Genomic DNA, 16977 nt, shown 5'->3' on the forward strand with positions numbered 1-16977 from the left:
TCATTGTCTCTAACTAAAATAATTTCTAAATAAAAGTGGTTGATATCTTACCATTTGCCTAATACTACAACATTTAACCAAACGAGAAAAGACAACAATGGAATCTGCTTATCCTTTCTCCATGCAAAAAATACACGCAAGGAGGGCAAAAAAATTCTGTAAGACCAGCTATCTATAAAAATATATGTTAGACAATACGGTGTGAGGCATTAACGTCTTTACTCGATTTTGGAGCATACACTTCACTCCTTTGAAGTGGATCAGGGTGAAGCCTTGTCGAGTCTGCTTTTTGTCAGACTGAGATCGGAAGAGGGCGCAGGGTGGAGAGACGCAAGAGCGCTGGTGCTCCGCAGTGCTTTACTTTGCCATGTAAACCTTATCTTAAGTTTACGCTTCAATTATCTTGACGGGATTCAGGGGTTAATTAACAGGCACAGCCGTTTCAACCTGCTTACACAGTAGAAATGAAAAGATCAGTTTTTAGACACATGGTGGTTTTGTCATCAGCTTTTGAACCCAAATCCCGTCGTGTTGAAAGAAAGGTTAACCTGCCAGGTAATATGCAACCTCCAATCAAGACTTCACCATAGTTTTATCAACCCGATGAGACAAAGAAACTGTGAGTTAGTTAGAACAACATATTCTCTATTTCCTGCAACCCATCAACTTTTTCCTATTGAATTCCTACTGGTAATGCTGCATGTGAAATATATGCCATGATTACTTAACCCTAAGCAGACATCAGAAACTTGCTTAAAGATAATCTGGCTCTGTCCAGGCAATGTATTGTGTTTCTAAATCAGTTGCCTTTACGATCCTAAGGGTGATTATCAAGGACAGTAGTAGAAACTCACATCTTACAGTGCTTAGCAGTTCATAAAGGGCTTCAGTATACCTAATACACACAACTGCTCAGAAGTAGAGAAGGCACACGCTAGGAGATTAAGTGGTGGTTAGCATTCACATTCTGTCTTGCCTACGACTCTCTTCTGTGGCCTAGTGGCTTGTTAGTTCTCTTAGGGGGACTCATGTTTTTCACTTTGAGAAATAGAGTCTAGTGATTCCATGATGAGAATCTCCTGTACTTACTTGATATCTATTGTCAGAGACCATAAGGGAATTCATACAGTTTATTTTTTTTTAAAGTTTATTGATTTTTAGAGGGTGGGAAGAGGGAGAGGAAGAGAGAAAGAAGGAGAGAATCCCAAACAGGCTCCATGCTGTCAGCTCAGAGCCCAACGCAGGGCTCAAAGTCCTCTCAGGTGAGATCATAACCTGAGCCGAAATCAAGAGTTGGACGCTTAGCTGACTGAGCCACCTAGGCACCCCAATACAATTTCTAAGTCCAATTCTTAAAACATTCTATATTAGCTTAGATTCATAAATTAAGAAACCCAGAGCCTAGATAAGATTCATATACATCTAAGCTACACAATAAGTCAGTGATGAAATAAAAGGAAGTCATGGATTTACTGTCCCATGTCTCTGATTGAAATTATTCTTAATGTTGATATATTGATTATATTAGAAACATAGCTTAAGTATAAAGGTTATGAGAAATTATTTTCTGAACACCAGTGATTGTATAGTCTTCAGAGATTTTTGAGAAAATAGTAGATAACTATTTTCCGAGGATGGTATAAATCTAGTACTGGTATAATGAAGCAGGGAATACACCTTAGGGCTGCTGTGAATCTGGCAGTCCATACTGCTTATGTATAGTGAAAGGCAGACTAGCAGACTAGCTTCTGATATTTATAAACTGATTCAAAGTTTTTTAGTTTCCATTTTAAGAATTTGAATAGGTCATTCTTTACTCCATGTCCTCCTTTTTTTTTTTTTTTTTTTTTTTTTTGCTTTAGAATAGTTTTATAAACTTAAAATGTCATGCAGGATTTACTTCTAAATTTATTAATACCAAAAAAGTTTTCTGGAGTACCTTGCTGGCTCAGTTGGTTGAGTGCTCAACTTTGGCTTAGGTCATGATCTCACAGTGAGTTCAAGCCCCATGTCAGGCTCACTGCTGTTGGCACGTATCCTGCTTTGCATCCTCTGTCCCCCTCTCTCTCTGCCCTTCCCCATTCATGCTCTCTCTCTCAAAAAAAATTTTTTTCTGACCCTACTAGGTGTTGTGAATGATGTGTGATACTGTGTTCAGGAATTCAACTTAACATTTTATGTAAGTGAATGGTCACACCATGTGCCATAGGGAACCAATAACCTTGTTTCCTTCCCCTCCTCTGTCCTAAGCAGATGTCATTATTTGGTGCATTTTTTACCTCACCTCCCATACAAGTACTAACCAGGCCCAACCCTACATAGCTTCTGAGATCAGGTCAGTCAGGGTGGTATGGCAGCAGACATTTTTTACCTCCTTTGTTGTTCTCCATCCCTCAAGATGAACTTGGCAGATGCTCTCCTATTTTCTTGCATTGAAATACCCTTGCTTGGGCCACAAGAGACCTTCTAGCGGCATCATCCAATAAGTTTTAGACAGTATCTGGATAGGTAGTAAGAGGTCCTTGACAGACAACGTGTTTGGGATTTAGACCAGAGTTGGCAAACCTTTTTCTGTAAAGAACCAGATAGTGAATATTTTAGACTTCTTGGGCCACATGATCACTCTCCCAACTCTACTCTGCCATCGTAGTGCCAAAGCAGCCACCAAGAAGATGTAAATCTATCTTCTCTGGCATAAACGGGCAGGATTGTGTTCCAATAAAACATTTCTGATGGACACTGAGATTTGAATTTCACATAATTTGTATGTGTCGTAAAGTGTTCTCTTCCTTTGTTTCCACAATTCAAAAGTGAAAAAACCATTCTTAGCTTGTGGGCAATAAAAAAACAGGGGGCAGGTGGGATTTCGCCCACAGGTTATAGTTTGCAGACCTTTTCTTTAGACAGATCTGAGTTTACATAGCAGTTTTATTAGCTGTTGGCTTTGTGTCCTTGGGTAAATTAGTTTAATTCTCTGAGTTTAAATTTTGTCAGTAAAATGGGGACTGCACCAATTTTATGAAGTGTTTGTGAGATTTAAATTTGATTAGGTATAGACAAGTAATTATTAGTAGTAGGTATTTTGTGAAGAGTCAATATAAAAGTAATACAAATTTTAAGTAATTAGTAATTAACTTAACCTGATAGCTCTTCCTGAATTAATGTTGTTGGCCTCTCCTTTTTTTCTTGAAATGGAAACAGATTTCTTATTCATGATTAAAAGCAAAATGTTCTTTTAAAACATGAAATAATATAGAAATACAGAGATAAAAAGAATAATAAGAAAATAAGAATAAGATGAACACCATCATCTCCTTTATTTTACATATGAGGAAACTGAGGGTCCGAGGTTGCCATTTATATAGTATTTATTTGCTTTTCTAGTGTCCGGAAGAAAATTTCTCATTTAGGGAGATTGTGGTTCTTCTATCCCAAACATGTGGTTGTGGTGAAAGATAATCAAAATTCTCATGTCCTTTTTTTTTTTTAATTAATGTTTCCTTATTTACTTTGAGAGTGGGGGGACAGAAATAGAGAGGGAGAGAGAGCACAAGTGGAGAAGGAGCAGAGAGAGAGAGAGGGAGAGAGACAATCCCAGGCTCTACAATTATCATGGAACCTTTGGGCTGACCTCATGGCCGTGAGATCATGACCTGAGTCGAAATCAAGAGTCAGACATTTAAACTACTGAGCCAGCTAGGCACCCTAAAATTCTCATGTCCTTTAGTCACAGAGTGGGGCATTTGTTCCAGAAAGGGCCAGTCGCCATGCCCTCATCCTGTGGCCTACCATATGATTCAGTCATGGTTGGCCATGTGATCTACGCTTGTCCACGCAGTGGCATTTTGTAGAAGAATCTCAACAGAAGTACCTGGGAAACTCTTTTCTCTCTAGCCTTGAGGCTTGAAGAATATACTTTTATCACTGCATTTGGCTATGGATTGAACTTGTGGGAACAGCTGGCCTGAGAGAATGAAGCCAACTAGAGGGAACAGAGCTGGTAGCCTATGGGAGGAAAGGGACAGTGGATGGAAGGCAGAGAGAGAGAGAAAAATTTGATAAGGTCTGAGTCCCTGGATCCAGGTATTTCTGAAGGCAGACCTATCCCGAGTTTCTCCATGGTTTGGCAGTGTGAGCCTTGATGAAGACTGAACTGTCTTCATCAGGTCAGTTTGATTTTCTGTCCTTTTTTTTGTAGTCAAAAAAAAAAACTACTAATTGAGCAGCTAGACTCAGGATGCAAACGCAGATCTGTCTGACCCTGCAACCCTGAGCTTCCTTCCCAACCTTCCTCAGAGACAACCTCTTCTAATGGTTTGATATTTTTCTGTTTTTGTCATCTTTTTTTTTAATGATTGCACAAATATTATGGTAAGTGTAAATGTTGCCAAACCGTCATTCAATTTGGCTTTCCTAATTTATACTTTTCCTAACCCTTACATGCTAGATATCTTCTGTTGCACCTTGGGGTGTACCCTCTACCCTTTTCTATCCTGTATTGAGCTCTGAGAGGCTGATCTGTTTGTGTAGGTCCCTAGCCTTTGGGCTTCTGGTTGGGCTGAGTTGTCTGGGATGGGGGCACTGGCAGGAGATGAGAAGGAAGGAGGAGAATTAGGAGGAACTACTTCTCCTGGCTCCTCCTGTGGGATTACTGGGGGCTGGCTGTCTTCTCAGACCTAAGGTCACAGTTTTCTCTGCTCAGCTCTGTTTTTCTCCTTGTAGCCCTAGAGACTGCCCTATTTCTTGTGGGTTCCCTCCACTCAGCCTGACACCCTTATGAATAAATAACCCTTTTATTAAATGCTCTTCAAATTACCCAATTTGAGTGTACTCTTAATTTCCTGTCAGGACTCTGAGTAATACCACTCACAGAAGGGTATGTTTTCCCTCCACATTTCATGTCAACATGGGGTATTGCCCACGTTTTTAATCATTTCAATGCTCATAAGGGGAAAATGGTATCTGGTTTTAATTTATATTTTTTGATTATTATTGAGTTTGAACATCTGTTCCTATGTTAATTGACTATTTGCATATTTCTCTTAATTGCTTGTTAATATTCTTTGCCCATTTTTCTTTTGGGTGATCTCTCTTTCTTTCTGTTAAATTCATATTATGAGTAAAATATTTTTTCCCATTATATTTTCCAACTGATTGTTAGTATAAGTGAAAATTATTGCTTTCATATCTTGTTATTCCTCTAAATTCTTTGTTAGTTTTAATAGATGTTAATTGATTCTCTCAGATTTTCTAATATCATTTGCAAAGAATGATAATGCTCTCTCTCCCATTCTAATGCATGCCGCATTTCTTTAACCCATTTTACTAACCCATTTTACTGGCTAGATTCTCCAAAACAGTCTTGGACAACAGGGTTGTCCGTGGGAATCTTTGTCTTATTACTGACTCTAACTCTGCTTTTCCCAGAGTATGTTTCACAGAATGCAAACACTGGCAGATACCCCTTGAGAAAAGTTCAGACTACATATTCTTAGACAGTCCCAATGCACATGAGCATGTTAAAAGCTCTAAGTTGTTGTTGTTGGGTTTTTGTTTGTTTGTTTTTTGGTCTTTGCCTAATATAGCTTTGGTACTGAATTTTATGTAGTACATTATCAGCTTGGTAATTTGAGTAGGTCCTAGAGGATCAAAATACAAACAAAATGTTTTGTACTAATATAGCACTGTGGCTTTATGCAAAAACTCTGAATTCTTCTAAGCCTTATTTAATTTATTTAAGGCTTCTCAATGCTTATTAGTGTAGAAATTATAAACCATTGTATTTTGATTTTTTTTTTTTAACATTTATTTTTGAGACAGAGAGAGACAGAGCATGAAGGGGGGGAGGGGCAGAGAGAGAAGGAGACACAGAATCGGAAGCAGGCTCCAGGCTCGGAGCCATCAGCCCAGAGCCCGATGCGGGGCTTGAACTCACGGACCGCAAGATCGTGACCTGAGCTGAAGTCGGACGCTTAACCGACTGCGCCACCCAGGCGCCCCAAAACCATTGTATTTTGAATGTAAGGAATCATATGCATCATTGGCCACTTTGGTACATTTTACTCTCAAAAGAAACTACCGAGATTAAAAAACTAACTTAAATGGAAAGATGGGTATCAGGAAATCACTCTGGCCTCTCTCCCCTTCCTTCACTGTTTTATGCACACACACACACACAGCCAACAAACCGAACAAATAAAACATTCCAACCAACAGACAATAAGTTACCGTTTTCTTTCATTACAGGCTTCCTTTTTTTTTTTAAGTTTATTTATTTTGAGAGAGAGAGAGAGAGAGAGAGAGAGAGCACGCATTCATGTGCATGGGCAAACAGAGGAGGAGCAGGGAGAGAGGAAGAGAGAGAATCCCAAGCATCCTTTGCAATGTCAGCACAGAGCCAAGTGTGGGACTTGGTCTCACGACCCTGAGATCATGACTTTTGCTGAAATCAAGAGTCAGATACTTAATGGACTGAGCCACCTAGGTTCTTCTGTACAGTTTTCCTTATTAACCCTGAGTCCCTTCTTTCTAATACTTTTCTGTTGTTCCTTCTCACCTCCTTACCTTTGTCCCAACATGTGCGAGCATGTGTGTGTGTACATGTGTATGTGTGTGTGCTTGTGCATGAGCATGCGTGAGTCTCCAGGAAAACTTCCACCATCCCTCTTTTGCCGTTGCAATCATCAGTTAAAAATTACTGTTATCATTGTTGGATGAAAATCAAGTGAATATTAGAGATTACTTGCAACAAGAAAAGGGAGAAACACTTGTTTTTAAACTTACCTTTACCACGTAAAGTAATACATGTTATGTTTTCACATGAAATTAAGACTTAATACTGGATTGGTGACAATAACCTCCAAAGACCTTGAAAAAGCTCAGAAGTCCTGTTCAGAATTCTCATAAATGTCTCATCTACATTTGCTTTCTCTTCCAATTAAGTCTATTATTCCCAGAGCATTTAAGAATAATAAACTATCTTTTATTCAATTTAACTTTCCATTTGCTTTAATTACTAGTATTGAAACAGTTTTGCTTTCTGCTATATTTCATTGCAAGTCTTGCAGCTATGCTATAAAGCTAAATTAAGGCTTTTATAGATTTTTTTTTTAGGATGAACCTGATCCTTATTTATTGCTTCTAGGGTAATATTCATCCTAAGTTTTAAAAAACTGACATGTAAGTAAACTCTTAGAAAATAACTCACTCAAAAATTGGTGATTTTCTGTGTGGCAAATAAAAAAATAACAAAGGATGGATTTGTATTTTTACAGAATTTTTTTTACCTTGTTCAATTAGGCCATTTTTGTGGGTATGAATTTATTTATTTATTTATTTATTTATTTATTTATTTATTTATTTATTCTTTTAAACAAGTTTTTTCATGTTTATTTATTTTTAAGAGAGGGAGAGACAGACAGAGTGCAAGTGGGGGAGGGGAAGAGAGAGAGGGAGATACAGAATCTGAAGCAGGCTCCAGGCTCAGCACAGAGCCCAACGTGGGGCTCAAACTCGACAAACTCCGAGATCATGACCTGAGCTGAAGTCAGACTCTGAACCAACTGAGCCACCTACGCATCCCTGGGGTCATTTAAATCACATTTCAAGGTTAATATAGAATTACAGAAATTCAGTGTTACCTTAGCTTAATTGTTATCCAATTATTTTAGTCATATATTTATTTTTCATTTTTAGTAAAATTTCTTTAATTTCTGGAGTTAGAATTCTAATGTTTAGAAGAATAGATCCCTGACTTTATGTTAAATGAAATGGTATACTGATTTTTTTTTTCTTTTTTTTTTGGGACATGGTAGGGGGTAGTTTCTGGCAAAATGCCTTTTTCATTAAATAGATCTATGAGAAGAAAAATTCATTATTGCTAATGAATGCAGGGATTTTACTTACTGGAAGTAGTCAAATAGTCTGGTACAAAAATGCACATTGCATTATGAACCATAACATTGTGAGGTTTGTAATATAAGAGCTGCTAAATATATTCTAAATATCACAAAGTCTGTGCTTCTTCCCTGGAGCATGCTCTTTGTTATACCCTGCTTCTCATATTCTTATCTTTTTCATGAGGAGTGAATCTCAATAAAATCTATGGATTGTGTTATGTTTAAAGGCTATTTACTGAACCAATATTTTCACAGATAAGATCAATAATATATGTGTAAACCTTTGAAATTTAGATTGGAGAGGAAGCTGCCTAATAAAACTCTGGTACCGAATTTTATACAACTTCTTACCAGCCTTTTTAATTTTATATTCGAGTCCCGAAGGATCAGAAGACAAACTGAACACTTGTGAAATTATCTGGATTTAGCCCGGATGGTTTTATGTAAAAACTCTGAATGCATTTAAGGTTTATGTATTGTGAAGGCGCTGTGTAATGGTTACTCATTTTATTTCTTTGTTAAGAACCTTTGTCTAATGTTAAAATTTTGAATGAAAGGCTTGATGTTTATATCTATTTAGTTGGACCATTAGTTCAAGATACAGACTAAGGAAGTGCTATAGTTCTAAAGCATGTTTCATCTGATGATTTTTTTACAGAGTTGGTATCTAATGCGGTATTTGTAAGGCCATCAGTTATCAAACCACGTAAGTGTTAAATTCCTTTTGAAGCTTTCAAGAGGTATTTTAATTAAGTTTTCAAAATTGCTTTTGGATCATCTTCACAATTCTTTAGTGCTTTATTTCCATTAACAAAATAGTAATTAAAATTAAATTTTAAAGGAAATAACCACAGTAGGTCAGACTTTTATTAACTTGAGGTAGATAATGAATCTGTCCTATATAAAAACTGAGCTAAATCTGCTGAGAGGCTGGGGATAGTATATTTTAATTAAGGTAATCCTTGTTTGCATCTAACAAACAGCATTGCCACTTAGAAATTTAAGATCTTAGTGATGCATATTAGTACATTACCTCAACAATCTCATAGAGATTTAATACTTGTATTTGAAAGAGCAATTTGTCATAAATTAAGAGCATTTGCATAGTAAATTTCAAGGATGTTATTCTTTGCAGAGTTTTCTATAATTAAGGAATGCATTAAACATTAAAATTTTACAATTTTTGTAGTCCTAGGAAAGCTTGCTTTGTTATTAAACTGAGCCTTATTTTCAGCTACGCATAACCCTATGGAAAAGTCTGGCCTTAATAAAGACATAATGAATGTACTGTCACTAAGATTTTTTGCCCTCTTAAATCTTGAGTGAAGGTTTATGCATTTAAAGAATGTTTTATCATGCAAAATGCGGCTCTGAAGACATCTATTTACTTGGATGGAGAGTATTTAATCATTTAAAAAGTAGGCCAAAGAGACTTAACCCAACCATACCGCTAAGTAGTTATAAACTGCATCATATATAAATGAAGTGTTCTCTAATTGGGGGTATGGGTAGAGTCTTTCTTTAGTTAGCAAAGTGTTTCCAGTATTAATATCTACTTTAGTTAAAGGAATTAAAAAGCCCGTTTTAATTAAGAATGACAACGTTATTCTCAAGGTTCCTTTTATTTTGATGGTTAACAAGATAACTTCAGCATTTGCATTTTATTGATCCAGAGAGAATGATTTTATAAAATATAGTTTAGGATAAGGTTCAGCAGCCCAGTTCACCTGTGGTCATATGGATTTTTGACTTGTGGTGAAAGTCTCGGTCACTTAGACATTTTTGCCTGGAGATTACCTTAGGATATGCAAGGATATGTTCCTCGGAGAAGAAGGATTTTATACCTTATTCTGTTTACCTTAGACTGCTGTGTATTCTTCCCTCTCATTTTCTTCTCTTGTGAACCACCTCACTTCCTTTTGTTTTTCCAACCAGGAGGAAAGGATGTAGAGGGTCTTTGTCACCAGTATCTACAGAGCTCATTGGCTCAAGCTTACAGTAATTTTTAAAAATTTCCTCTTGGCAGGGAATGCAAATGTTTATTCAGCATTCACTCAGTGAATGTCTTCTATCAAAGGACTAATTCAGGTTATGTGGGTGTGGACACTATGGCTCGTGATTTTTAACTCAGCACTGCATCAATTCTAACAATAATTATAAAATATTCAGAGTCTTAGTTTTATTGTATATCAGAGCCAGTATGGAAGATGATGTTTCAAGCTGTTTTCATAATTTACAGATTTCTATGCTGTTCATATATATCATCATCATCATCATCATCATCATCATTATATAATTAGCTAAGAGAGTCTAATAGTGGTAATATGTTAAAATTAGTTATACCTAAGAAATAATAGTAATGAAAGAGGATGTTTGAATTCTTCCTTTCCTTAGAAGAGCAGGTTAAAGTTGTGGAAATAGGCACCTGAGGACAGTAGGCTGTGAGTTCAAATCTCAAAATTGTAATTACTGGCTGGGTGATCTTGGGTCTGAAGTTCTACGTTTGTACATTGGGATGTACGAATTTTGTTCAGTTGCAGCTCCCACTTTCCTTAACTTTCAAAAGTTATATTGATTTGAAAGCTCTGGTGGTTTCATTGACAGCATTGTGGTGAAGATCCCTTCTAATTCCTGTTTGCACCACCACTTGCTCATCTCTACCCCTCAGTATTCACAAGTTGGAAAAATTAAAGCCCGGAAAGATGAAATGATTGAGGTAAAACACTAAATAATTTAAAAATGAAAATGAGTAGTGGATGCAGATAGACTTATCCAGGTCACTTCAGTCCTCGGGTTGAACCAAATATTCCCTCGGGGGATGGAGTGCTGAATTTTACCACTGGGACTTCGGAGGAATTGCCCAATTGTCCTTCATGGCAAAGAATCTACAGCCTGAGGTCTAACATTAAAACCACTTTCAGGCTATTTCGTTATCTAGGTTGCATTGTATTCAATGCTCAGTAAAGCCTAGTGATTGGAAGCTGGTCAGTGAAGATAGTGAATTGTGAGTGACCAAGTCTCCACTCTGTTGTAGCTGTTAAGAGCTGGAGATAGCATCTGACACCATTCAGCACTTTCTATGTCAGGCACAAAGCATTTCACATTTACTAACCTATTTAATTATCACTACAGCCTCATGAGGTTGGCATTATTTGCACTCCCATTTTATTTATGAGAAAAGTAAGGCACAATGAAGAAAATTGTCCACACAAGGAAGTCAGAGGACTGGGAAGCTAATCTAGGCAATCTGATACCATAGTCCAACAGCTAAATACCTTGCTCTTCTGCCACTTATAATCTGTGGGTTATCTAGAATTGGTATAAAGGTATGTCTGAAGACCAGATCTTTCCTTCAGTGATTGTTTTAGGTTGGAAGTAGCTCTAGTGGAGGGCATACATGGGAAAGGGTCTGAGAGAAGAGCGGTGCAATAGAGTAGTTGTGTCATAGGACTTTGGAAGCAGGAGATGTGACTTTACACATTGGCTGTGCAACACCCTAGCTTGACCTCCGGATGAGCTGCTGAAGCTCTCAGAATTTCCTGCTTAGTGCTTAGTAAAGTAGTGATGCTAATATCCACTTGATGGGCTTGTCGTTCCATGTCACCCACGCAGCAGATGCCTGGTCCAGAGCAGGGGCTTTATCCACAGTAGCTGTTGTTAGAATTTACCCACTTATCACACCTTAGAGAAATAAGGGATCTCAGTTGTACCCTTTTGCCCAAAGTGTTCCTGTTCAAAAGTTAAGGTTGGCTTTATTTTTGTTAATCTTGGTGGCTTACGATGGCCCTTGTTTCTATGATATGGATTTTACAATTGTGTTTTCAAATAGATATAACTTTCTCTTCTGGTGCATCTATTTGACCACATGACAGGGTAATAAGCATCTGCGTGAGACTGGAGGTTCAATGAAAAATTACAAGATATTTATATGAGGCACTTATTGCAGTTAATCTCTAAGATAACACTTGGTGGGAATTAGTACTGTTTATGTTGATTTTGGAAGGACAGTCCTAACATAGTAGGTTTTCATTTGGAAAGAGGAGGGGAAGTATTGTTTTTTCATTTCAAGAAATATTTAGAGAATACCTACCATGTGCCAGATACTGTGTCTGGGTAGAGTGAATACATTTCTTTTTAAGAAGTCATTAAGCAATTGATGGAAGCTATTTGCAGTGTAACACAATTACAGCTGTGTTGAGGTGGATTGTGATCCCTAGCAGACAGGAAAGAGTGCCAGGGGTTGAAGGAGGGGGATGACAGAATTGGCCTATGTATTTACTGCATATAATGTAACTACAACAATATGAGCAGAATCCCAACCCAAATCATGTTGTATTAGAATCTTCCTATATTGGGATGCATGGGTGGCTCCATCGGTTAAATGTCCACCTCTTGGTTTCAGTAAGGTCATGATGTCTCGGTTTCATGGGTTTGAGCCCCAACATTAGGCTCCATGCTGACTGTGGGGAGCCTGCTGGGGATTCTCTCTCCTCATCTCTGTCTGCCCACCCCCCACTTGCATAGTTCTGTCTCTCTCAAAATAAATAAACTTAAAAAAAAAGAATCTTCCTGTATTTATAAAGTGTTTTGAATGTGTTGACTATTTTGGACCTTTTTCTATTATACATAATTTGTATTATGCATATATTATATGGTCAGTGGTATATTTTGCCTCACCCATAGTGTCATTTTATACTAACTTGGTATGATCAGTGTATAGGAGCTTATCTTCAGAGAGACGTTATTAATTATTTTCACGTATATAACAAAGACATGGACACTTCTCTTGAGCAGTTTAGAGTTTAAACCAGACAGTAGTAAGACCAAAACACTCTATAAATATCAAACAGGTACCTACATTGAATAAAACATTTTGTATTTCCAGAAATGTCACTTACCTACTTTAATCAGCATGTGTGCTAGTAATTTTTGCTTCTGTTTCTGCAAAAACAGAAAGAACTAATGATTCAGTCCTAATGGGGAAAGAGCAAAGATGTCACAAAATCACACAGTTCTTTAGTTTTTTTTCATACTTCTTATTAGGATTATGCTCTTTATCCATGATTGCTGCTCTAAAATATTAACCTTTAAAAAAGTTCATTGCAAAGTAAGTTGTAGCTCTGTGTCCTGCCCAATTACAGCATTCTGAATGTTTATACATCTTTGGGAATCCCCAGCTGGTCTACCTAACTTCCCTGAAGGGAAAGAAAAATTCCAATCATTGTTCCCCCCTTCCTGCTTTTGTTCCCAGAGAGAACAGACCTGTTCATCAAGAGCAAACACATGGAGGTGAGAGATCAGTGAAATTGTAGGACAAAGCAGCCAAGTTCTGCTTTGTTGGTCATTATCAGAAGGAGTGAGCCCTACAGTTTCCAAGAGGTGTCTCGCTGTCTGCCGAAGATGTGTGTGAACTGTCAGTTGAAAGCATTGACAGTGTTCCATTAGTAATGAATTATGGGAGTAATTTCATTAATTTCTTTACCTCAGTCAGTACATGTTAGTGTAAGTTGCTCAACCAAACATCAAAATAACCAGTGCATTGTAACCTTTTAGTCTTTTACTGTGTAACCAGGAAGAGCAAAGAAATAAATTAGCGTAACGTTCCTTTAAAAAAAAAATGACTGGAGATAAGCAGTGGACATAATTTTTCCTGTTTTTAATTTAATAGCAGGTTTATGGTTTTATGCAAAACCATTCACATTACATTTGACCCTCTGGGAGCTGCCTGGTTTTTTTTTTTTTTCCCCTTCTTCTTCTGTGGGTATAATTTTGAGTCTTTAATAATCTGTTGTTAAATCCGGTCTGAGTTTGATTAATGAATTGTGATGAGCCAGTGCATTAATTTGCAGGTTTGGTCTAATGCCCTAAAAGGCTGCTTTGTTGTGAATGTTATTAATGCTAAACTCCTCAGGAGGAGCCATGGGATGGCAGTGTGCCCCAAATAATGGACAAGCTACATCTTTGGGAAATCCCAATGAGGGAATGATAGCTCTACAAGTGACTACAGAACTATGTTATTGAAGGAGAAAATCCTGACTGAGCTTCATGTCTTAGAACAGGGGGCTGCAGCCCAAGGGTTCCCTGGGTGGAATTTAGGAGAGCCTGTGGATTTAGATAGTAAAACAATTCTTTACTTTCCTTAAGCTCTAACTGAAATTTCACATTCTGTTCAATTATAAATGTAGGCACCAGACTGCAGAATTATTAATAGTGTCTGTGACTTTGTCATCAATAAACATCACAGATATTTTTATAACACAGGGTTACAAGTAGCTCAGCAGGCCATTTGTGCTCATCACTGCTTCAAAATGATAGTTGTTCTTGGGACAGCTGCTGGATCTGGTTATTTAATGTGTTAGGAAAGAAATGCACATACCACAAATTGTAAAAATGATAACCATACTTCAGTGTAATTGGCTGCATTTGTACTCTTATGTTAGACATTTAAATACATGATTCTGAGAAGGGGTCTATGGCCTCCAAATGGTGATGAACTCCTCTTTCTAGAGTGGCTGTTGCCTTTGCTGCCATTTTTCTCTTTGGTAAATTGATACTTTACCTCTCCCCAGAGCTCTTTTCAGGAGCAGGTCCAAGGTCCGGATGTGTTACCCATGTGGCCACATGGTAACCATGAGTACATGGTGCTAACATTACCAACTTCTCAGTTATTCCCTTACTTTCCTCCTTCTGGGTTCCTGGAAGCTATGGACTGTTTGTCTTTATTCGCTGATGATTTCTCACACACATATTGTACTGTTTGATACATAGTAGGCACTTAGAAAATATTTAATGAATGAATGATAGTTTAGGTGGAAATCATTTTTCCCCCCCATTGGAATGAATCTGGGTTTTCAAATCATTTTTTAAAATGAAATAAAAATCTGGCATCCACATTCTAAAGAATTTATTGCATTATAAAAGGTATTTATAAAGCATTAGGAATGCTTATAGGAACTAATATTAACCCGTTTATTGCCCAGCAACTCAGCTTATCAGGGAACTGTAGACTCTTGTAACTGATTTTTAAAAAGTATTGTTGTCATTAAACAAAGAGAACTGGAATTCTTCAAAAGCAAATATAGCTGCAGAGAGATAAGAAAATTAGATTAAGGAAAGAGATTAGCATGTGTGTTGGGAGTGTGTATAAGTGTGTGGATGTGTCTTTTGTGTGTGTCTCTGTGTGTAAAGAGACCCAGTCCACATGAGAGTCTTTAGAGCTTTAAGTTGCCTGGGAGATTATTTTTCAATTTAATTTAACAAGTATTGAAACTGAAGCACAAAGAGGTTAAATGATCAGTGACCTCCTAATTGCTAAATCCAATAAAGCCTTTCCAGACCTTATCTTACTTGACCATGCTATTGCATTTATGTTGTTTACCTTTTACTTTTTCTGGAAGTCTATGCATATGGTGTTTGCACCACCCAGAATACCTTCCTTTCCTGCTCCTTTCTATCTCTACCCCTTCTTCCAGAAGAACACATCTGTCACACCAACCTGGTTTCCATCCCTCAGGTAGAACTTTGCTCTACTTCCGTGTTTATCAATTTGTTTCTCATTCTTGCCATCCCTAAGTAGCCTTTTTAGATATTTTTAAAAGGTCTTCTCATCCTCTCTTCCCCTATCCTCTGGTGTAATTTTAGAATCACAGATATACTATAGATCTGTTTATGTACGATAGCCTTTTGCAGGGTAATATACCATTATAATATCTAAGATATTCCTACCTCCAAGAATTAATTTCACCTCTCTGGGAGTTGGATCGCTCCTGCTGAGAATGCATGCTCTTGTAGAACTCAAATGTTGCCAGATTGTGGATTCAGAAGAGATTACGAAGGGTACCAACCTCTGCCCATTTTGCTAACAGAAATTCCAGCCTTTTCTATGGGATTTCTTCCCTCCTCCAGATTTTTAGGAGTGTTTACCTGTTTTGTATGAAAGTAGGTTTTGTTCTGTCTGCCTGTTTCTACCTGTGGGGAAACTGGGAACACAGTTAGTCTCTCAAGGATGGACTGGAAAAGAATTGTCCTCCATTTTGTCCTTGGTCATCATGGTCAAGCCCAGTGAAATGCAGCTGGTGGGCAGTGAATGTCAGAGCCCTCTATTGTTGGGGGCCTGGGTGGCTCAGTCTGTTGAGCCTCCGACTCTTGATTTTGGCTCAGGCCATGATCTCAGCATCGTGGGATTGAGCCTGGCATTGAGCTCTGTGCTGAGCATGAAGCCTGCTTATGATTCTCTCTTTCTCCCCCTCTACTCCTCTCTGACTTGCACTCTCTTTCTCTCTTTCAAATTAAAAAAAAAACAAAACAAAACAAAAAGAACCCTGTATTGTTGCTGCCACAACTGCTTGGTGGATGGGAAGATGGTCTCCCTTGCTGCTCTTGCTTCTGGTGGCAGGTGCCTGTGTTTGCTGGCCTTTGCCTAGGTCTCTGGTAGAGTAATTGCTCAGCCACGTGTGCTTTTTGGAGATGTTAACTCTTCCGATTCCCGTCTCACACAATTATGTTCTCTAGGTATATCTAAGACACCAGGTCAACCATGCAGCTTCACAAATGTCCCAAGGTCTCTTTGTCCTCTAAGCTTGACCTACATTATTCCATCTTCCTGGGATGCTTTTCCACTTTTCAACTAGATAACTCTACTCTCAGTTACAATATGCACAGTCTATGTGTGATACCCTTCCTGTATGCTCCCATGGTGTCCTGGATTCCTAAAGTTATTATATACAGACTGCTTATTTTTCTATATATCCCATTATTGTTTAGGTTCCTTATACTCAGAAAGCATAAGGGTTGTCAGATTTAGCAAATAAAAATACAGGATTCCCAGTTAAACTTATTTTCAGATAACTATTTCCCATAATTGAATTTTTGTCTATGGAGCATACATATTTGAATGTGGGACATATATATACTAAGAATGATTCATTATTTATATGCCATTCAAATGTGGCCTTCCATCCTGTATTTTATCTGGCAATCCTAAGAACATGTCATATGTTTTGATGTGTTCCTAGAGCCTAGCGTAGTTCCAGTCATACAGGAGGCACTCTATAAATGCTTATGTAGTAGATGAATTTAT

The 16977-nt window shown here is 37.7% G+C and overlaps 1 protein-coding gene across 4 annotated transcripts in view; it reads left to right on the forward strand.

The window, feature by feature from the left end:
- Positions 1-16977, forward strand: part of RWDD3 (RWD domain containing 3) — a 90988-nt gene that overhangs the window by 46008 nt on the left and 28003 nt on the right. For 2 of the 4 annotated variants that reach the window (XR_003419993.2, XR_003419992.2), the window contains exon 6: positions 8557-8604. The exons of the other annotated variants lie outside the window; for them this stretch is intronic. The gene's annotated coding sequence lies outside the window, so the exon portion shown is untranslated. The remainder of the gene's footprint in view (positions 1-8556; positions 8605-16977) is intronic. 4 annotated transcript variants of the gene reach the window in all.

This window comes from Acinonyx jubatus, chromosome C1, assembly GCF_027475565.1.
Source record: "Acinonyx jubatus isolate Ajub_Pintada_27869175 chromosome C1, VMU_Ajub_asm_v1.0, whole genome shotgun sequence".
Classification (NCBI taxonomy): domain Eukaryota; kingdom Metazoa; phylum Chordata; class Mammalia; order Carnivora; family Felidae; genus Acinonyx; species Acinonyx jubatus.